Source organism: Aegilops tauschii, chromosome 5 (assembly GCF_002575655.3).
Source record: "Aegilops tauschii subsp. strangulata cultivar AL8/78 chromosome 5, Aet v6.0, whole genome shotgun sequence".
Classification (NCBI taxonomy): domain Eukaryota; kingdom Viridiplantae; phylum Streptophyta; class Magnoliopsida; order Poales; family Poaceae; genus Aegilops; species Aegilops tauschii.
In genome coordinates, this window is record NC_053039.3 from 153,166,948 (window position 1) to 153,190,609 (window position 23,662).

Genomic DNA, 23,662 nt, shown 5'->3' on the forward strand with positions numbered 1-23,662 from the left:
GTGTAAAATTATTTGTACAAGCTTATAGAGCTAGTTCAACTCTAGTGTAAAAAAAATTGAACTAGCTTCTAGAGCTAGTTCCACTCTAGTGTAAAATTATTTCAAGTAGCTTACAGAGCTAGTTCAACTCTAGTGTAAAATTATTTGTACTAGACTATAGAGCTAGTTCAACTCTAGTGTAAAATTATTTGTACAAGCTTATAGAGCTAGTTCAACTCTAGTTTAAAATTATTTGTACTAGGCTATAGAGCTAGTTCAACTTTAGTGTGAAATTATTTGAAGTAGATTATAGAGCTAGTTCAATTCTAATGTAAAATTATTTGAACTAGCTTATAGAGCTAGTTCAACTCTAGTGTAAAATTATTTGTACAAGCTTACAGAGCTAGTTCAACTCTAGTGTAAAATTATTTGTACTAGGCTATAGAGCTAGTTCAACTCTAGTGTAAAATTATTTGAAGTAGATTATAGAGCTAGTTCAATTCTAGTGTAAAATTATTTGAACTAGCTTATAGAGCTATTTCAACTCTAGTGTAAAATTATTCGTACTAGCCTATATAGCAACGTCAACTCTAGTGTAAAATTATTTGGACAAGCTTATAGAGCTAGTTCAACTCTAGTGTAAAATTATCTGAACTAGCTTATAGAGCTAGTTCAACTCTAGTGTATAATTATTTGAACTAGCTTATAGTGTGAGTTTTACTCTAGTGTAAAATTATTTTTACAATTTTATAGAGCTAGTTCAACTCTAGTGTAAAATTATTTGTACTAACCTATAGAGCAAGGTCAACTCTAGTGTAAAATTATTTGTCCAAGCTTATAGAGCTAGTTCAACTCTACTGTAAAATTATTTGAACTAGCTTATAGAGCTAGTTCAACTCTAGTGTAAAATTATTTGTACTAGACTATAGAGCTAGTTTAACTCTAGTGTAAAATTATTTGTACCACCATATAGAGCAAGTTCAACTCTAGTGTGTAAAATTATTTGTACAAGCTTATAGAGCTAGTTCAACTCTAGTGTAAAATTATTTGTACTAGGCTATAGAGCTAGTTCAACTCTAGCGTAAAATTATTTGAACTAGATTATAGAGCTAGTTAATCTCTAGTGTAAAATTATTTGAACTACCTTATAGAGCTAGTTCAACTCCAGTGTAAAATTATTTGTACTAGCCTATAGAGCAAGGTCAACTCTAGTGTAAAATTATTTGTACAAGCTTATAGAGCTAGTTCAACTCTAGTGTGAAATTTTTTGAACTAGCTTCTAGAGCTAGTTCAACTCTAGTGTAAAATTATTTGAAGTAGCTTACAGAGCTAGTTCAACTCTAGTGTAAAATTATTTGTACTAGACTATAGAGCTAGTTCAACTCTAGTGTAAAATTATTTGTACAAGCTTATAGAGCTAGTTCAACTCTAGTGTAAAATTATTTGTACTAGGCTATAGAGCTAGTTCAACTTTAGTGTAAAATTATTTGAAGTAGATTATAGAGCTAGTTTAATTCTAATGTAAAATTATTTGAACTAGCTTATAGAGCTAGTTCAACTCTAGTGTAAAATTATTTGTACAAGCTTATAGAGCTAGTTCAACTCTAGTGTAAAATCATTTGTACTAGGCTATAGAGCTAGTTCAACTCTAGTGTAAAATTATTTGAAGTAGATTATAGAGCTAGTTCAATTCTAGTGTAAAATTATTTGAACTAGCTTATAGAGCTATTTCAACTCTAGTGTAAAATTATTTGTACTAGCCAATAGAGCAACGTCAACTCTAGTGTAAAATTATTTGTACAAGCTTATAGAGCTAGTTCAACTCCAGTGTAAAATTATCTGAACTAGCTTATAGAGCTAGTTACACTCTAGTGTATAATTATTTGAACTAGCTTATAGAGTGAGTTTTACTCTAGTGTGAAATTATTTGTACAAGTTTATAGAGCTAGTTCAACTCTAGTATAAATTATTTGTACTAGGCTATAGAGCTAGTTCAACTCTAGTGTAAAATTATTCTTACTAGGCTGTAAAGCTAGTTCAACTCAAGTGTAAAATTATTTTAACTAGCTTATAGAGCTAGTTCAACTCTAGTGTAAGAATATTTGTACTAGGCTATAGTGCTAGTTCAACTCTAGTGTAAAATTATTATTTGTAGTAGGCTGTAGACCTAGTTCAACTCTGGTGTAAAATTATTTGAACTAGCTTATAAAGCTAGTTCAACTCTAGTGTAAAATTATTTGTACTAGGCTATAGAGCTAGTTCAACTCTAGTGTAAAATTATTTGAACTAGATTATAGAGCTAGTTCAACTCTAGTCTAAAATTATTTGAACTAGCTTATAGAGCTAGTTCAACTCTAGTGTAAAATTATTTGTACTAGCCTATAGAGCTAGGTCAACTCTAGTGTAAAAATATTTGTACTAGGCTATAGAGCTAGTTCAACTCTAGTGTAAAATTATTTGTACAAGCTTATAGAGCTAGTTAACCCTCTAGTGTAAAATTATTTGTACTAGGCTATAGAGCTAGTTCTACTCTAGTGTAAAATTATTTGAACTAGATTATAGAGCTAGTTCAACTCTAGTGTTAAATTATTTGAACTAGCTTATAGAGCTAGTTCAACTCTAGTGTAAAATTATTTGTACTAGGCTATAGAGCTAGTTAAACTCCAGAGTAAAATGATTTGAACTAGCTTACAGAGCTAGTTCAACTCTAGTGTAAAATTATTTGTACTAGACTATAGAGCTAGTTCAACTCTAGTGTAAAATTATTTGTACAAACTTATAAAGCTAGTTCAACTCTAGTGTAAAATTATTTGAAGAAGCTTACAGAGCTAGTTCAACTCTAGTGTAAAATTATTTGTACTAGACTATAGAGCTAGTTCAACTCTAGTGTAAAATTATTTGTACAAACTTATAAAGCTAGTTCAACTCTAGTGTAAAATTATTTGAAGTAGCTTACAGAGCTAGTTCAGCTCTAGTGTAAAATTATTTGTACTAAACTATAGAGCTAGTTCAACTCTAGTGTAAAATTATTTGTACAAGCTTATAGAGCTAGTTCAACTCTAGTGTAAAATTATTTGTACTAGGCTATAGAGCTAGTTCAACTCTAGTGTAAAATTATTTGTACTAGGCTATAGACCTAGTTCAACTTTAGTGTAAAATTATTTGAAGTAGATTATAGAGCTAGTTCAATTCTAATGTAAAATTATTTGAACTAGCTTATAGAGCTAGTTCAACTCTAGTGTAAAATTATTTGTACAAGCTTATAGAGCTAGTTCAACTCTAGTGTAAAATTATTTGTACTAGGCTATAGAGCTAGTTCAACTCTAGTGTAAAATTATTTGGAGTAGATTATAGAGCTAGTTCAATTCTAGTGTAAAATTATTTGAACTAGCTTATAGAGCTAGTTCAACTCTAGTGTAAAATTATTGGTACTAGCCTATATAGCAACGTCAACTCTAGTGTAGAATTATTTGTACAAGCTTATAGAGCTAGTTCAACTCTAGTGTAAAATTATCTGAACTAGATTACAGAGCTAGTTCAACTCTAGTGTATAATTATTTGAACTAGCTTATAGAGTGAGTTTTACTCTAGTGTGAAATTATTTTTACAAGTTTATAGAGTTAGTTCAACTCTAGTGTAAAATTATTTGTAGTAAGCTATAGAGGTAGTTCAACTTTAGTGTAAAATTATTTGAAGTATATTATAGAGCTAGTTCAATTCTAATGTAAAATTATTTGAACTAGCTTATAGAGCTAGTTCAACTCTAGTGTAAAATTATTTGTACAAGCTTACAGTGCTAGTTCAACTCTAGTGTAAAATTGTTTGTACTAGGCTATAGAGCTAGTTCAACTCTAGTGTAAAATTATTTGAAGTAGATTATAGAGCTAGTTCAATTCTATTGTAAAATTATTTGAACTAGCTTATAGAGCTATTTCAACTCTAGTGTAAAATTATTTGTACTAGCCTATAGAGCAACGTAAACTCTAGTGTAAAATTATTTGTACAAGCTTATAGAGCTAGTTCAACTCTAGTGTAAAATTATCTGAACTAGCTTATAGAGCTAGTTCAACTGTAGTGTATAATTATTTGAACTAGCTTATAGAGTGAGTTTTACTCTAGTGTGAAATTATTTTTACAATTTTATAGAGCTAGTTCAACTCTAGTGTAAAATTATTTGTACTAGCCTATAGAGCAAGGTCAACTCTAGTGTAAAATTATTTGTACAAGCTTATAGAGCTAGTTCAACTCTACTGTAAAATTATTTGAACTAGCTTATAGAGCTAGTTCAACTCTAGTGTAAAATTATTTGTACTAGACTATAGAGCTAGTTTAACTCTAGTGTAAAAATATTTGTACAACCTTATAGAGCAAGTTCAACTCTAGTGTGTAAAATTATTTGTACAAGCTTATAGAGCTAGTTCAACTCTAGTGTAAAATTATTTGTACTAGGCTATAGAGCTAGTTCAACTCTAGCGTAAAATTATTTGAACTAGATTATAGAGCTAGTTCATCTCTAGTGTAAAATTATTTGAACTACCATATAGAGCTAGTTCAACTCTAGTGTAAAATTATTTGTACTAGCCTATAGAGCAAGGTCAACTCTAGTATAAAATTATTTGTACAAGCTTATAGAGCTAGTTCAACTATAGTGTAAAATTATTTGTACTAGGCTATAGAACTAGTTCAACTTTAGTGTAAAATTATTTGAAGTAGATTATAGAGCTAGTTCAATTCTAATGTAAAATTATTTGAACTAGCTTATAGAGCTAGTTCAACTCTAGTGTAAAATTATTTGTACAAGCTTATAGAGCTAGTTCAACTCTAGTGTAAAATTATTTGTACTAGGCTATAGAGCTAGTTCAACTCTAGTGTAAAATTATTTGAAGTAGTTTATAGAGCTAGTTCAACTCTAGTATAAATTATTTGTACTAGGCTATAGAGCTACTTCAACTCTAGTGTAAAATTATTCTTACTAGGCTGTAAAGCTAGTTCAACTCAAGTGTAAAATTATTTTAACTAGCTTATAGAGCTAGTTCAACTCTAGTGTAAGAATATTTGTACTAGGCTATAGTGCTAGTTCAACTCTAGTGTAAAATTATTATTTGTAGTAGGCTATAGACCTAGTTCAACTCTGGTGTAAAATTATTTGAACTAGCTTATAAAGCTAGTTCAACTCTAGTGTAAAATTATTTGTACTAGGCTATAGAGCTAGTTCAACTCTAGTGTAAAATTATTTGAACTAGATTATAGAGCTAGTTCAACTCTAGTCTAAAATTATTTGAACTAGCTTATAGAGCTAGTTCAACTCTAGTGTAAAATTATTTGTACTAGCCTATAGAGCTAGGTCAACTCTAGTGTAAAAATATTTGTACTAGGCTATAGAGCTAGTTCAACTCTAGTGTAAAATTATTTGTACAAGCTTATAGAGCTAGTTAACCCTCTAGTGTAAAATTATTTGTACTAGGCTATAGAGCTAGTTCTACTCTAGTGTAAAATTATTTGAACTAGATTATAGAGCTAGTTCAACTCTAGTGTTAAATTATTTGAACTAGCTTATAGAGCTAGTTCAACTCTAGTGTAAAATTATTTGTACTAGGCTATAGAGCTAGTTAAACTCCAGAGTAAAATGATTTGAACTAGCTTACAGAGCTAGTTCAACTCTAGTGTAAAATTATTTGTACTAGACTATAGAGCTAGTTCAACTCTAGTGTAAAATTATTTGTACTAGACTATAGAGCTAGTTCAACTCTAGTGTAAAATTATTTGTACAAACTTATAAAGCTAGTTCAACTCTAGTGTAAAATTATTTGAAGTAGCTTACAGAGCTAGTTCAACTCTAGTGTAAAATTATTTGTACTAGACTATAGAGCTAGTTCAACTCTAGTGTAAAATTATTTGTACAAGCTTATAGAGCTAGTTCAACTCTAGTGTAAAATTATTTGTACTAGGCTATAGAGCTAGTTCAACTCTAGTGTAAAATTATTTGTACTAGGCTATAGACCTAGTTCAACTTTAGTGTAAAATTATTTGAAGTAGATTATAGAGCTAGTTCAATTCTAATGTAAAATTATTTGAACTAGCTTATAGAGCTAGTTCAACTCTAGTGTAAAATTATTTGTACAAGCTTATAGAGCTAGTTCAACTCTAGTGTAAAATTATTTGTACTAGGCTATAGAGCTAGTTCAACTCTAGTGTAAAATTATTTGGAGTAGATTATAGAGCTAGTTCAATTCTAGTGTAAAATTATTTGAACTAGCTTATAGAGCTAGTTCAACTCTAGTGTAAAATTATTGGTACTAGCCTATAGAGCAACGTCAACTCTAGTGTAGAATTATTTGTACAAGCTTATAGAGCTAGTTCAACTCTAGTGTAAAATTATCTGAACTAGATTACAGAGCTAGTTCAACTCTAGTGTATAATTATTTGAACTAGCTTATAGAGTGAGTTTTACTCTAGTGTGAAATTATTTTTACAAGTTTATAGAGTTAGTTCAACTCTAGTGTAAAATTATTTGTAGTAGGCTATAGAGGTAGTTCAACTTTAGTGTAAAATTATTTGAAGTATATTATAGAGCTAGTTCAATTCTAATGTAAAATTATTTGAACTAGCTTATAGAGCTAGTTCAACTCTAGTGTAAAATTATTTGTACAAGCTTACAGTGCTAGTTCAACTCTAGTGTAAAATTATTTGTACTAGGCTATAGAGCTAGTTCAACTCTAGTGTAAAATTATTTGAAGTAGATTATAGAGCTAGTTCAATTCTATTGTAAAATTATTTGAACTAGCTTATAGAGCTATTTCAACTCTAGTGTAAAATTATTTGTACTAGCCTATAGAGCAACGTAAACTCTAGTGTAAAATTATTTGTACAAGCTTATAGAGCTAGTTCAACTCTAGTGTAAAATTATCTGAACTAGCTTATAGAGCTAGTTCAACTGTAGTGTATAATTATTTGAACTAGCTTATAGAGTGAGTTTTACTCTAGTGTGAAATTATTTTTACAATTTTATAGAGCTAGTTCAACTCTAGTGTAAAATTATTTGTACTAGCCTATAGAGCAAGGTCAACTCTAGTGTAAAATTATTTGTACAAGCTTATAGAGCTAGTTCAACTCTACTGTAAAATTATTTGAACTAGCTTATAGAGCTAGTTCAACTCTAGTGTAAAATTATTTGTACTAGACTATAGAGCTAGTTTAACTCTAGTGTAAAAATATTTGTACAACCTTATAGAGCAAGTTCAACTCTAGTGTGTAAAATTATTTGTACAAGCTTATAGAGCTAGTTCAACTCTAGTGTAAAATTATTTGTACTAGGCTATAGAGCTAGTTCAACTCTAGCGTAAAATTATTTGAACTAGATTATAGAGCTAGTTCATCTCTAGTGTAAAATTATTTGAACTACCATATAGAGCTAGTTCAACTCTAGTGTAAAATTATTTGTACTAGCCTATAGAGCAAGGTCAACTCTAGTGTAAAATTATTTGTACAAGCTTATAGAGCTAGTTCAACTCTAGTGTAAAATTATTTGTACTAGGCTATAGAGCTAGTTCAACTTTAGTGTAAAATTATTTGAAGTAGATTATAGAGCTAGTTCAATTCTAATGTAAAATTATTTGAACTAGCTTATAGAGCTAGTTCAACTCTAGTGTAAAATTATTTGTACAAGCTTATAGAGCTAGTTCAACTCTAGTGTAAAATTATTTGTACTAGGCTATAGAGCTAGTTCAACTCTAGTGTAAAATTATTTGAAGTAGTTTATAGAGCTAGTTCAACTCTAGTATAAATTATTTGTACTAGGCTATAGAGCTACTTCAACTCTAGTGTAAAATTATTCTTACTAGGCTGTAAAGCTAGTTCAACTCAAGTGTAAAATTATTTTAACTAGCTTATAGAGCTAGTTCAACTCTAGTGTAAGAATATTTGTACTAGGCTATAGTGCTAGTTCAACTCTAGTGTAAAATTATTATTTGTAGTAGGCTATAGACCTAGTTCAACTCTGGTGTAAAATTATTTGAACTAGCTTATAAAGCTAGTTCAACTCTAGTGTAAAATTATTTGTACTAGGCTATAGAGCTAGTTCAACTCTAGTGTAAAATTATTTGAACTAGATTGTAGAGCTAGTTCAACTCTAGTCTAAAATTATTTGAACTAGCTTATAGAGCTAGTTCAACTCTAGTGTAAAATTATTTGTACTAGCCTATAGAGCTAGGTCAACTCTAGTGTAAAAATATTTGTACTAGGCTATAGAGCTAGTTCAACTCTAGTGTAAAATTATTTGTACAAGCTTATAGAGCTAGTTAACCCTCTAGTGTAAAATTATTTGTACTAGGCTATAGAGCTAGTTCTACTCTAGTGTAAAATTATTTGAACTAGATTATAGAGCTAGTTCAACTCTAGTGTTAAATTATTTGAACTAGCTTATAGAGCTAGTTCAACTCTAGTGTAAAATTATTTGTACTAGGCTATAGAGCTAGTTAAACTCCAGAGTAAAATGATTTGAACTAGCTTACAGAGCTAGTTCAACTCTAGTGTAAAATTATTTGTACTAGACTATAGAGCTAGTTCAACTCTAGTGTAAAATTATTTGTACAAACTTATAAAGCTAGTTCAACTCTAGTGTAAAATTATTTGAAGTAGCTTACAGAGCTAGTTCAACTCTAGTGTAAAATTATTTGTACTAGACTATAGAGCTAGTTCAACTCTAGTGTAAAATTATTTGTACAAACTTATAAAGCTAGTTCAACTCTAGTGTAAAATTATTTGAAGTAGCTTACAGAGGTAGTTCAACTCTAGTGTAAAATTATTTGTACTAGACTATAGAGCTAGTTCAACTCTAGTGTAAAATTATTTGTACAAGCTTATAGAGCTAGTTCAACTCTAGTGTAAAATTATTTGTACTAGGCTATAGAGCTAGTTCAACTCTAGTGTAAAATTATTTGTACTAGGCTATAGACCTAGTTCAACTTTAGTGTAAAATTATTTGAAGTAGATTATAGAGCTAGTTCAATTCTAATGTAAAATTATTTGAACTAGCTTATAGAGCTAGTTCAACTCTAGTGTAAAATTATTTGTACAAGCTTATAGAGCTAGTTCAACTCTAGTGTAAAATTATTTGTACTAGGCTATAGAGCTAGTTCAACTCTAGTGTAAAATTATTTGGAGTAGATTATAGAGCTAGTTCAATTCTAGTGTAAAATTATTTGAACTAGCTTATAGAGCTAGTTCAACTCTAGTGTAAAATTGTTGGTACTAGCCTATAGAGCAACGTCAACTCTAGTGTAGAATTATTTGTACAAGCTTATAGAGCTAGTTCAACTCTAGTGTAAAATTATCTGAACTAGATTACAGAGCTAGTTCAACTCTAGTGTATAATTATTTGAACTAGCTTATAGAGTGAGTTTTACTCTAGTGTGAAATTATTTTTACAAGTTTATAGAGTTAGTTCAACTCTAGTGTAAAATTATTTGTAGTAGGCTATAGAGGTAGTTCAACTTTAGTGTAAAATTATTTGAAGTATATTATAGAGCTAGTTCAATTCTAATGTAAAATTATTTGAACTAGCTTATAGAGCTAGTTCAACTCTAGTGTAAAATTATTTGTACAAGCTTACAGAGCTAGTTCAACTCTAGTGTAAAATTATTTGTACTAGGCTATAGAGCTAGTTCAACTCTAGTGTAAAATTATTTGAAGTAGATTATAGAGCTAGTTTAATTCTATTGTAAAATTATTTGAACTAGCTTATAGAGCTATTTCAACTCTAGTGTAAAATTATTTGTACTAGCCTATAGAGCAACGTAAACTCTAGTGTAAAATTATTTGTACAAGCTTATAGAGCTAGTTCAACTCTAGTGTAAAATTATCTGAACTAGCTTATAGAGCTAGTTCAACTGTAGTGTATAATTATTTGAACTAGCTTATAGAGTGAGTTTTACTCTAGTGTGAAATTATTTTTACAATTTTATAGAGCTAGTTCAACTCTAGTGTAAAATTATTTGTACTATCCTATAGAGCACGGTCAACTCTAGTGTAAAATTATTTGTACAAGCTTATAGAGCTAGTTCAACTCTACTGTAAAATTATTTGAACTAGCTTATAGAGCTAGTTCAACTCTAGTGTAAAATTATTTGTACTAGACTATAGAGCTAGTTTAACTCTAGTGTAAAAATATTTGTACAACCTTATAGAGCAAGTTCAACTCAACTGTGTAAAATTATTTGTACAAGCTTATAGAGCTAGTTCAACTCTAGTGTAAAATTATTTGTACTAGGCTATAGAGCTAGTTCAACTCTAGCGTAAAATTATTTGAACTAGATTATAGAGCTAGTTCATCTCTAGTGTAAAATTATTTGAACTACCATATAGAGCTAGTTCAACTCTAGTGTAAAATTATTTGTACTAGCCTATAGAGCAAGGTCAACTCTAGTGTAAAATTATTTGTACAAGCTTATAGAGCTAGTTCAACTCTAGTGTAAAATTATTTGTACTAGGCTATAGAGCTAGTTCAACTTTAGTGTAAAATTATTTGAAGTAGATTATAGAGCTAGTTCAATTCTAATGTAAAATTATTTGAACTAGCTTATAGAGCTAGTTCAACTCTAGTGTAAAATTATTTGTACAAGCTTATAGAGCTAGTTCAACTCTAGTGTAAAATTATTTGTACTAGGCTATAGAGCTAGTTCAACTCTAGTGTAAAATTATTTGAAGTAGATTATAGAGCTAGTTCAATTCTAGTGTAAAATTATTTGAACTAGCTTATAAAGCTAGTTCAACTCTAGTGTAAAATTATTGTACTAGGCTATAGAGCTAGTTCAACTCTAGTGTAAATTATTTGAACTAGATTATAGAGCTAGTTCAACTCTAGTCTAAAATTATTTGAACTAGCTTATAGAGCTAGTTCAACTCTAGTGTAAAATTATTTGTACTAGCCTATAGAGCTAGGTCAACTCTAGTGTAAAATTATTTGTACTAGGCTATAGAGCTAGTTCAACTCTAGTGTAAAATTATTTGTACAAGCTTATAGAGCTAGTTAACCCTCTAGTGTAAAATTATTTGTACTAGGCTATAGAGCTAGTTCTACTCTAGTGTAAAATTATTTGAACTAGATTATAGAGCTAGTTCAACTCTAGTGTTAAATTATTTGAACTAGCTTATAGAGCTAGTTCAACTCTAGTGTAAAATTATTTGTACTAGGCTATAGAGCTAGTTAAACTCCAGAGTAAAATGATTTGAACTAGCTTACAGAGCTAGTTCAACTCTAGTGTAAAATTATTTGTACTAGACTATAGAGCTAGTTCAAGTCTAGTGTAAAATTATTTGTACAAACTTATAAAGCTAGTTCAACTCTAGTGTAAAATTATTTGAAGTAGCATACAGAGCTAGTTCAACTCTAGTGTAATATTATTTGTACTAGACTATAGAGCTAGTTCAACTCTAGTGTAAAATTATTTGTACAAGCTTATAGAGCTAGTTCAACTCTAGTGTAAAATTATTTGTACTAGGCTATAGAGATAGTTCAACTCTAGTGTAAAATTATTTGTACTAGGCTATAGAGCTAGTTCAACTTTAGTGTAAAATTATTTGAAGTAGATTATAGAGCTAGTTCAATTCTAATGTAAAATTGTTTGAACTAGCTTATAGAGCTAGTTCAACTCTAGTGTAAAATTATTTGTACAAGCTTATAGAGCTAGTTCAACTCTAGTGTAAAATTATTTGTACTAGGCTATAGAGCTAGTTCAACTCTAGTGTAAAATTATTTGAAGTAGATTATAGAGCTAGTTCAATTCTAGTGTAAAATTATTTGAACTAGCTTATAAAGCTAGTTCAACTCTAGTGTAAAATTATTGTACTAGGCTATAGAGCTAGTTCAACTCTAGTGTAAATTATTTGAACTAGATTATAGAGCTAGTTCAACTCCAGTCTAAAATTATTTGAACTAGCTTATAGAGCTAGTTCAACTCTAGTGTAAAATTATTTGTACTAGCCTATAGAGCTAGGTCAACTCTAGTGTAAAATTATTTGTACTAGGCTATAGAGCTAGTTCAACTCTAGTGTAAAATTATTTGTACAAGCTTATAGAGCTAGTTAACCCTCTAGTGTAAAATTATTTGTACTAGGCTATAGAGCTAGTTCTACTCTAGTGTAAAATTATTTGAACTAGATTATAGAGCTAGTTCAACTCTAGTGTTAAATTATTTGAACTAGCTTATAGAGCTAGTTCAACTCTAGTGTAAAATTATTTGTACTAGGCTATAGAGCTAGTTAAACTCCAGAGTAAAATGATTTGAACTAGCTTACAGAGCTAGTTCAACTCTAGTGTAAAATTATTTGTACTAGACTATAGAGCTAGTTCAAGTCTAGTGTAAAATTATTTGTACAAACTTATAAAGCTAGTTCAACTCTAGTGTAAAATTATTTGAAGTAGCATACAGAGCTAGTTCAACTCTAGTGTAATATTATTTGTACTAGACTATAGAGCTAGTTCAACTCTAGTGTAAAATTATTTGTACAAGCTTATAGAGCTAGTTCAACTCTAGTGTAAAATTATTTGTACTAGGCTATAGAGATAGTTCAACTCTAGTGTAAAATTATTTGTACTAGGCTATAGAGCTAGTTCAACTTTAGTGTAAAATTATTTGAAGTAGATTATAGAGCTAGTTCAATTCTAATGTAAAATTGTTTGAACTAGCTTATAGAGCTAGTTCAACTCTAGTGTAAAATTATTTGTACAAGCTTATAGAGCTAGTTCAACTCTAGTGTAAAATTATTTGTACTAGGCTATAGAGCTAGTTCAACTCTAGTGTAAAATTATTTGAAGTAGATTATAGAGCTAGTTCAATTCTAGTGTAAAATTATTTGAACTAGCTTATAGAGCTAGTTCAACTCGAGTGTAAAATTATTTGTACTAGCCTATAGAGCAACGTCAACTCTAGTTTAGAATTATTTGTACAAGCTTATAGAACTAGTTCAACTCTAGTGTAAAATTATCTGAACTAGATTATAGAGCTAGTTCAACTCTAGTGTATAATTATTTGAACTAGCTTATAGAGTGAGTTTTACTCTAGTGTGAAATTATGTTTACAAGTTTATAGAGCTAGTTCAACTCTAGTGTAAAATTATTTGTAGTAGGCTATAGAGCTAGTTCAACTCTAGTGTAAAATTATTGGTACTAGGCTGTAGAGCTAGTTCAACTCAAGTATAAAATTATTTTAACTAGCTTATAGAGCTAGTTCAACTCTAGCGTAAAAATATTTGTACTAGGCTATAGTGATAGTTGAACTCTAGTGTAAAATTATTATTTGTACTAGGCTATAGACCTAGTTCAACTCTGGTGTAAAATTATTTGAACTAGCTTATAAAGCTAGTTCAAATATAGTGTAAAATTATTTGTACTAGGCTATAGAGCTAGTTCAACTCTAGTGTAAAATTATTTGAACTAGATTATAGAGCTAGTTCAACTCTAGTGTAAAATTATTTGAACTAGCTTATAGAGCTAGTTCAACTCTAGTGTAAAATTATTTGTACAAGCTTATAGAGCTAGTTCAACTCTAGTGTAAAATTATTTGTACTAGGCTATAGAGCTAGTTCTACTCTAGTGTAAAATTATTTGAACTAGATTATAGAGCTAGTTCAACGCTAGTGTTAAATTATTTGAACTAGCTTATAGAGCTAGTTCAGCTCTAGTGTAAAAAAATTTGAACTAGCTTATAGAGCTAGTTCAACTCTAGTGTAAAATTATTTGAAGTAGCTTACAGAGCTAGTTCAACTCTAGTGTAAAATTATTTGTACTAGACTATAGAGCTAGTTCAACTCTAGTGTAAAATTATTTGTACAAACTTATAAAGCTAGTTCAACTATAGTGTAAAATTATTTGAACTAGCTTATAGAGCTAGTTCAACTCTAGTGTAAAATTATTTGTACAACCTTATAGAGCAAGTTCAACTCTAGTGTAAAATTATTTGTACTAGGCTATAGAGCTAGTTCAACTCTAGTGTAAAATTATTTGTACAGGCTTATAGAGCTAGTTAAACTCTAGTGTAAAATTATTTGTACTAGGCTATAGAGCTAGTTCAACTCTAGTGTAAAATTATTTGAACTACATTATAGAGCTAGTTCAACTCTAGTGTTAATTTATTTGAACTAGCTTATTGAGCTAGTTCAACTCTAGTGTAAAATTATTTGTACTAGCCTATAGAGCAAGGTCAACTCTAGTGTAAAATTATTTCTACAAGCTTATAGAGCTAGTTCAACTCTAATGTAAAATTATTTGAACTAGCTTATAGAGCTAGTTCAACTCTAGTGTAAAATTATTTGTACTAGACTATAGAGCTAGTTCAACTCTAGTGTAAAATTATTTGTACAAGCTTATAGAGCTAGTTCAACTCTAGTGTAAAATTATTTGTACTAGGCTATAGAGCTAGTTCAACTCTAGTGTAAAATTATTTGAAGTAGATTATAGAGCTAGTTCAATTCTAGTGTAAAATTATTTGAACTAGCTTATAGAGCTAGTTCAACTCTAGTGTAAAATTATTTGTACTAGCCTATAGAGCAACGTCAACTCTAGTGCAGAATTATTTGTACAAGCTTATAGAGCTAGTTCAACTCTAGTGTAAAATTATTTGTAATAGGCTATAGAGCTAGTTCTACTCTAGTGTAAAATTATTTGAACTAGATTATAGAGCTAGTTCAACTCTAGTGTTAAATTATTTGAACTAGCTTATAGAGCTTGTTCAGCTCTAGTGTAAAAAAATTTGAACTAGCTTATAGAGCTAGTTCAACTCTAGTGTAAAATTATTTGAAGTAGCTTACAGAGCTAGTTCAACTCTAATGTAAAATTATTTGTACTAGACTATAGAGCTAGTTCAACTCTAGTGTAAAATTATTTGTACAAACTTATAAAGCTACTTCAACTCTAGTGTAAAATTATTTGAACTAGCTTATAGAGCTAGTTCAACTCTAGTGTAAAATTATTTGTACAACCTTATAGAGCAAGTTCAACTCTAGTGTAAAATTATTTGTACTAGGCTATAGAGCTAGTTCAACTCTAGTGTAAAATTATTTGTACAAGCTTATAGAGCTAGTTAGACTCTAGTGTAAAATTATTTGTACTAGGCTATAGAGCTAGTTCAACTCTAGTGTAAAATTATTTGAACTACATTATAGAGCTAGTTCAACTCTAGTGTTAATTTATTTGAACTAGCTTATTGAGCTAGTTCAACTCTAGTGTAAAATTATTTGTACTAGCCTATAGAGCAAGGTCAACTCTAGTGTAAAATTATTTGTACAAGCTTATAGAGCTAGTTCAACTCTAATGTAAAATTATTTGAACTAGCTTATAGAGCTAGTTCAACTCTAGTGTAAAATTATTTGTACTAGACTATAGAGCTAGTTCAACTCTAGTGTAAAATTATTTGAAGTAGCTTACAGAGCTAGTTCAACTCTAGTGTAAAATTATTTGTACTAGACTATAGAGCTAGTTCAACTCTAGTGTAAAATTATTTGTACAAACTTATAAAGCTAGTTCAACTATAGTGTAAAATTATTTGAACTAGCTTATAGAGCTAGTTCAACTCTAGTGTAAAATTATTTGTACAACCTTATAGAGCAAGTTCAACTCTAGTGTAAAATTATTTGTACTAGGCTATAGAGCTAGTTCAACTCTAGTGTAAAATTATTTGTACAAGCTTATAGAGCTAGTTAAACTCTAGTGTAAAATTATTTGTACTAGGCTATAGAGCTAGTTCAACTCTAGTGTAAAATTATTTGAACTACATTATAGAGCTAGTTCAACTCTAGTGTTAATTTATTTGAACTAGCTTATTGAGCTAGTTCAACTCTAGTGTAAAATTATTTGTACTAGCCTATAGAGCAAGGTCAACTCTAGTGTAAAATTATTTCTACAAGCTTATAGAGCTAGTTCAACTCTAATGTAAAATTATTTGAACTAGCTTATAGAGCTAGTTCAACTCTAGTGTAAAATTATTTGTACTAGACTATAGAGCTAGTTCAACTCTAGTGTAAAATTATTTGTACAAGCTTATAGAGCTAGTTCAACTCTAGTGTAAAATTATTTGTACTAGGCTATAGAGCTAGTTCAACTCTAGTGTAAAATTATTTGAAGTAGATTATAGAGCTAGTTCAATTCTAGTGTAAAATTATTTGAACTAGCTTATAGAGCTAGTTCAACTCTAGTGTAAAATTATTTGTACTAGCCTATAGAGCAACGTCAACTCTAGTGCAGAATTATTTGTACAAGCTTATAGAGCTAGTTCAACTCTAGTGTAAAATTATTTGTACTAGGCTATAGAGCTAGTTCTACTCTAGTGTAAAATTATTTGAACTAGATTATAGAGCTAGTTCAACTCTAGTGTTAAATTATTTGAACTAGCTTATAGAGCTTGTTCAGCTCTAGTGTAAAAAATTTTGAACTAGCTTATAGAGCTAGTTCAACTCTAGTGTAAAATTATTTGAAGTAGCTTACAGAGCTAGTTCAACTCTAGTGTAAAATTATTTGTACTAGACTATAGAGCTAGTTCAACTCTAGAGTAAAATTATTTGTACAAACTTATAAAGCTACTTCAACTCTAGTGTAAAATTATTTGAACTAGCTTATAGAGCTAGTTCAACTCTAGTGTAAAATTATTTGTACAACCTTATAGAGCAAGTTCAACTCTAGTGTAAAATTATTTGTACTAGGCTATAGAGCTAGTTCAACTCTAGTGTAAAATTATTTGTACAAGCTTATAGAGCTAGTTAGACTCTAGTGTAAAATTATTTGTACTAGGCTATAGAGCTAGTTCAACTCTAGTGTAAAATTATTTGAACTACATTATAGAGCTAGTTCAACTCTAGTGTTAATTTATTTGAACTAGCTTATTGAGCTAGTTCAACTCTAGTGTAAAATTATTTGTACTAGCCTATAGAGCAAGGTCAACTCTAGTGTAAAATTATTTGTACAAGCTTATAGAGCTAGTTCAACTCTAATGTAAAATTATTTGAACTAGCTTATAGAGCTAGTTCAACTCTAGTGTAAAATTATTTGTACTAGACTATAGAGCTAGTTCAACTCTAGTGTAAAATTATTTGTACAAGCTTATAGAGCTAGTTCAACTCTAGTGTAAAATTATTTGTACTAGGCTATAGAGCTAGTTCAACTCTAGTGTAAAATTATTTGAAGTAGATTATAGAGCTAGTTCAATTCTAGTGTAAAATTATTTGAACTAGCTTATAGAGCTAGTTAACCTCTAGTGTAAAATTATTTGTACTAGCCTATAGAGCAATGTCAACTCTAGTGCAGAATTATTTGTACAAGCTTATAGAGCTAGTTCAACTCTAGTGTAAAATTATCTGAACTAGCTTATAGAGCTAGTTCAACTCTAGTGTAAAATTATTTGAACTAGCTTATAGAGTGAGTTTTACTCTAGTGTGAAATTATTTTTACAAGTTTATAGAGCTAGTTCAACTCTAGTGTAAATTTATTTGTCCTAGGCTATAGAGCTAGTTCAACTCTAGTGTAAAATTATTTGTACTAGGCTGTAGAGCTAGTTCAACTCAGGTATAAAATTATTTTAACTAGCTTATAGAGCTAGTTCAACTCTAGTGTAAAAATATTTGTACTAGGCTATTGTGCTAGTTCAACTCTAGTGTAAATTTATTATTTGTACTAGGCTATAGACCTAGTTCAACTCTGGTGTAAAAATATTTGAACTAGCTTATAAAGCTAGTTCAAATCTAGTGTAAATTTTTTTGTACTAGGCTATAGAGCTAGTTCAACTCTAGTGTAAAATTATTTGAACTAGATGATAGAGCTAGTTCAACTCTAGTGTAAAATTATTTGAACTAGCTTATAGAGCTACTTCAACTCCAGTGTAAAATTATTTGTACTAGCCTATAGAGCTAGGTCAACTCTAGTGTAAAATTATTTGTACTAGGCTATAGAGCTAGTTCAACTCTAGTGTAAAATTATTTGTACAAGCCTATAGAGCTAGTTCAACTCTAGTGTAAAATTATTTGTACTAGGCTATAGAGCTAGTTCTACTCTAGTGTAAAATTATTTGAACTAGCTTATAGAGCTAGTTCAACTCTAGTGTAAAATTATTTGAAGTAGCTTACAGAGCTAGTTCAACTCTAGTGTAAAATTATTTGTACTAGACTATAGAGCTAGTTCAACTCTAGTGTAAAATTATTTGTACAAACTTATAAAGCTACTTCAACTCTAGTGTAAAATTATTTGAACTAGCTTATAGAGCTAGTTCAACTCTAGTGTAAAATTATTTGTACAACCGTATAGAGCAAGTTCAACTCTAGTGTAAAATTATTTGTACTAGGCTATAGAGCTAGTTCAACTCTAGTGTAAAATTATTTGTACAAGCTTATAGAGCTAGTTAGACTCTAGTGTAAACTTATTTGTACTAGGCTATAGAGCTAGTTCAACTCTAGTGTAAAATTATTTGAACTACATTATAGAGCTAGTTCAACTCTAGTGTTAATTTATTTGAACTAGCTTATTGAGCTAGTTCAACTCTAGTGTAAAATTATTTGTACTAGCCTATAGAGCAAGGTCAACTCTAGTGTAAAATTATTTGTACAAGCTTATAGAGCTAGTTCAACTCTAATGTAAAATTATTTGAACTAGCTTATAGAGCTAGTTCAACTCTAGTGTAAAATTATTTGTACTAGACTATAGAGCTAGTTCAACTCTAGTGTAAAATTATTTGTACAAGCTTATAGAGCTAGTTCAACTCTAGTGTAAAATTATTTGTACTAGGCTATAGAGCTAGTTCAACTCTAGTGTAAAATTTTTTGAAGTAGATTATAGAGCTAGTTCAATTCTAGTGTAAAATTATTTGAACTAGCTTATAGAGCTAGTTAACCTCTAGTGTAAAATTATTTGTACTAGCCTATAGAGCAACGTCAACTCTAGTGCAGAATTATTTGTACAAGCTTATAGAGCTAGTTCAACTCTAGTGTAAAATTATCTGAACTAGCTTATAGAGCTAGTTCAACTCTAGTGTATAATTATTTGAACTAGCTTATAGAGTGAGTTTTACTATAGTGTGAAATTATTTTTACAAGTTTATAGAGCTAGTTCAACTCTAGTGTAAAATTATTTGTCCTAGGCTATAGAGCTAGTTCAACTCTAGTGTAAAATTATTTGTACTAGGCTGTAGAGCTAGTTCAACTCAGGTATAAAATTATTTTAACTAGCTTATAGAGCTAGTTCAACTCTAGTGTAAAAATATTTGTACTAGGCTATTGTGCTAGTTCAACTCTAGTGTAAAATTATTATTTGTACTAGGCTATAGACCTAGTTCAACTCTGGTGTAAAAATATTTGAACTAGCTTATAAAGCTAGTTCAAATCTAGTGTAAATTTTTTTGTACTAGGCTATAGAGCTAGTTCAACTCTAGTGTAAAATTATTTGAACTAGATGATAGAGCTAGTTCAACTCTAGTGTAAAATTATTTGAACTAGCTTATAGAGCTACTTCAACTCTAGTGTAAAATTATTTGTACTAGCCTATAGAGCTAGGTCAACTCTAGTGTAAAATTATTTGTACTAGGCTATAGAGCTAGTTCAACTCTAGTGTAAAATTATTTGTACAAGCCTATAGAGCTAGTTCAACTCTAGTGTAAAATTATTTGTACTAGGCTATAGAGCTAGTTCTACTCTAGTGTAAAATTATTTGAACTAGCTTATATAGCTAGTTCAGCTCTAGTGTAAAAAAATTTGAACTAGCTTATAGAGCTAGTTCAACTCTAGTGTAAAATTATTTGAAGTAGCTTACAGAGCTAGTTCAACTCTAGTGTAAAATTATTTGTAGTAGACTAGAGAGCTAGTTCAACTCTAGTGTAAAATTATTTGTACAAACTTATAAAGCTACTTCAACTCTAGTGTAAAATTATTTGAACTAGCTTATAGAGCTAGTTCAACTCTAGTATAAAATTATTTGTACAACCTAATAGAGCAAGTTCAACTCTAGTGTAAAATTATTTGTACTAGGCTATCGAGCTAGTTCAACTCTAGTGTAAAATTATTTGTACAAGCTTATAGAGCTAGTTAGACTCTAGTGTAAAATTATTTGTACTAGGCTATAGACCTTGTTCAACTCTGGTGTAAAATTATTTGAACTAGCTTATAAAGCTAGTTCAACTCTAGTGTAAAATTATTTGTACTAGGCTATCGAGCTAGTTCAACTCTAGTGTAAAATTATTTGAACTAGATTATAGAGCTAGTTCAACTCTAGTGTAAAATTATTTGAACTAGCTTATAGAGCTAGTTCAACTCTAGTGTAAAATTATTTGTACTAGCCTATAGAGCTAGGTCAACTCTAGTGTAAAATTATTTGTACTAGGCTATAGAGCTAGTTCAACTCTAGTGTAAAATTATTTGTACAAGCTTATAGAGCTAGTTCAACTCTAGTCTAAAATTATTTGTACTAGGCTATAGAGCTAGTTCAACTCTAGTGTAAAATTATTTGAACTACATTATAGAGCTAGTTCAACTCTAGTGTTAATTTATTTGTACTAGGCTATAGACCTTGTTCAACTCTGGTGTAAAATTATTTGAACTAGCTTATAAAGCTAGTTCAACTCTAGTGTAAAATTATTTGTACTAGGCTATCGAGCTAGTTCAACTCTAGTGTAAAATTATTTGAACTAGATTATAGAGCTAGTTCAACTCTAGTGTAAAATTATTTGAACTAGCTTATAGAGCTAGTTCAACTCTAGTGTAAAATTATTTGTACTAGCCTATAGAGCTAGGTCAACTCTAGTGTAAAATTATTTGTACTAGGCTATAGAGCTAGTTCAACTCTAGTGTAAAATTATTTGTACAAGCTTATAGAGCTAGTTCAACTCTAGTCTAAAATTATTTGTACTAGGCTATAGAGCTAGTTCAACTCTAGTGTAAAATTATTTGAACTACATTATAGAGCTAGTTCAACTCTCGTGTTAATTTTTTTGAACTAGCTTATGGAGCTAGTTCAACTCTAGTGTAAAATTTTTTGTACTAGCCTATAGAGCAAGGTCAACTCTAGTGTAAAATTATTTGAAGTAGCTTACAGAGCTAGTTCAAGTCTAGTGTAAAATTATTTGTACTAGACTATAGAGCTAGTTCAACTCTAGTGTAAAATTATTTGTACAAACTTATAAAGCTAGTTCAACTCTAGTGTAAAATTATTTGAACTAGCTTATAGAGCTAGTTCAACTCTAGTGTAAAATTATTTGTACAACCTTATAGAGCAAGTTCAACTCTAGTGTAAAATTATTTGTACTAGGCTATAGAGCTAGTTCAACTCTAGTGTAAAATTATTTGTACAAGCTTATAGAGCTAGTTCAACTCTAGTCTAAAATTATTTGTACTAGGCTATAGAGCTAGTTCAACTCTAGTGTAAAATTATTTGAACTACATTATAGAGCTAGTTCAACTCTCGTGTTAATTTTTTTGAACTAGCTTATGGAGCTAGTTCAACTCTAGTGTAAAATTATTTGTACTAGCCTATAGAGCAAGGTCAACTCTAGTGTAAAATTATTTGTACAAGCTTATAGAGCTAGTTCAACTCTAATGTAAAATTATTTGAACTAGCTTATAGAGCTAGTTCAACTCTATTGTAATATTATTTGTACTAGACTATAGAGCTAGTTCAACTCTAGTGTAAAATTATTTGTACAAGCTTATAGAGCTAGTTCAACTCTAGTGTAAAATTATTTGTACTAGGCTATAGAGCTAGTTCAACTCTAGTGTAAAATTATTTGTACAAGCTTATAGAGCTAGTTAGACTCTAGTGTAAAATTATTTGTACTAGGCTATAGAGCTAGTTCAACTCTAGTGTAAAATTATTTGTACAAGCTTATAGAGCTAGTTCAACTCTAGTGTTAATTTATTTGAACTAGCTTATTGAGCTAGTTCAACTCTAGTGTAAAATTATTTGTACTAGCCTATAGAGCAAGGTCAACTCTAGTGTAAAATTATTTGTACAAGCTTATAGAGCTAGTTCAACTCTAATGTAAAATTATTTGAACTAGCTTATAGAGCTAGTTCAACTCTAGTGTAAAATTATTTGTACTAGACTATAGAGCTAGTTCAACTCTAGTGTAAAATTATTTGTACAAGCTTATAGAGCTAGTTCAACTCTAGTGTAAAATTATTTGTACTAGGCTATAGAGCTAGTTCAACTCTAGTGTAAAATTATTTGAACTACATTATAGAGCTAGTTCAACTCTAGTGTTAATTTATTTGTACTAGGCTATAGACCTTGTTCAACTCTGGTGTAAAATTATTTGAACTAGCTTATAAAGCTAGTTCAACTCTAGTGTAAAATTATTTGTACTAGGCTATCGAGCTAGTTCAACTCTAGTGTAAAATTATTTGAACTAGATTATAGAGCTAGTTCAACTCTAGTGTAAAATTATTTGAACTAGCTTATAGAGCTAGTTCAACTCTAGTGTAAAATTATTTGTACTAGCCTATAGAGCTAGGTCAACTCTAGTGTAAAATTATTTGTACTAGGCTATAGAGCTAGTTCAACTCTAGTGTAAAATTATTTGTACAAGCTTATAGAGCTAGTTCAACTCTAGTCTAAAATTATTTGTACTAGGCTATAGAGCTAGTTCAACTCTAGTGTAAAATTATTTGAACTACATTATAGAGCTAGTTCAACTCTCGTGTTAATTTTTTTGAACTAGCTTATGGAGCTAGTTCAACTCTAGTGTAAAATTTTTTGTACTAGCCTATAGAGCAAGGTCAACTCTAGTGTAAAATTATTTGAAGTAGCTTACAGAGCTAGTTCAAGTCTAGTGTAAAATTATTTGTACTAGACTATAGAGCTAGTTCAACTCTAGTGTAAAATTATTTGTACAAACTTATAAAGCTAGTTCAACTCTAGTGTAAAATTATTTGAACTAGCTTATAGAGCTAGTTCAACTCTAGTGTAAAATTATTTGTACAACCTTATAGAGCAAGTTCAACTCTAGTGTAAAATTATTTGTACTAGGCTATAGAGCTAGTTCAACTCTAGTGTAAAATTATTTGTACAAGCTTATAGAGCTAGTTCAACTCTAGTCTAAAATTATTTGTACTAGGCTATAGAGCTAGTTCAACTCTAGTGTAAAATTATTTGAACTACATTATAGAGCTAGTTCAACTCTCGTGTTAATTTTTTTGAACTAGCTTATGGAGCTAGTTCAACTCTAGTGTAAAATTATTTGTACTAGCCTATAGAGCAAGGTCAACTCTAGTGTAAAATTATTTGTACAAGCTTATAGAGCTAGTTCAACTCTAATGTAAAATTATTTGAACTAGCTTATAGAGCTAGTTCAACTCTATTGTAATATTATTTGTACTAGACTATAGAGCTAGTTCAACTCTAGTGTAAAATTATTTGTACAAGCTTATAGAGCTAGTTCAACTCTAGTGTAAAATTATTTGTACTAGGCTATAGAGCTAGTTCAACTCTAGTGTAAAATTATTTGTACAAGCTTATAGAGCTAGTTAGACTCTAGTGTAAAATTATTTGTACTAGGCTATAGAGCTAGTTCAACTCTAGTGTAAAATTATTTGTACAAGCTTATAGAGCTAGTTCAACTCTAGTGTTAATTTATTTGAACTAGCTTATTGAGCTAGTTCAACTCTAGTGTAAAATTATTTGTACTAGCCTATAGAGCAAGGTCAACTCTAGTGTAAAATT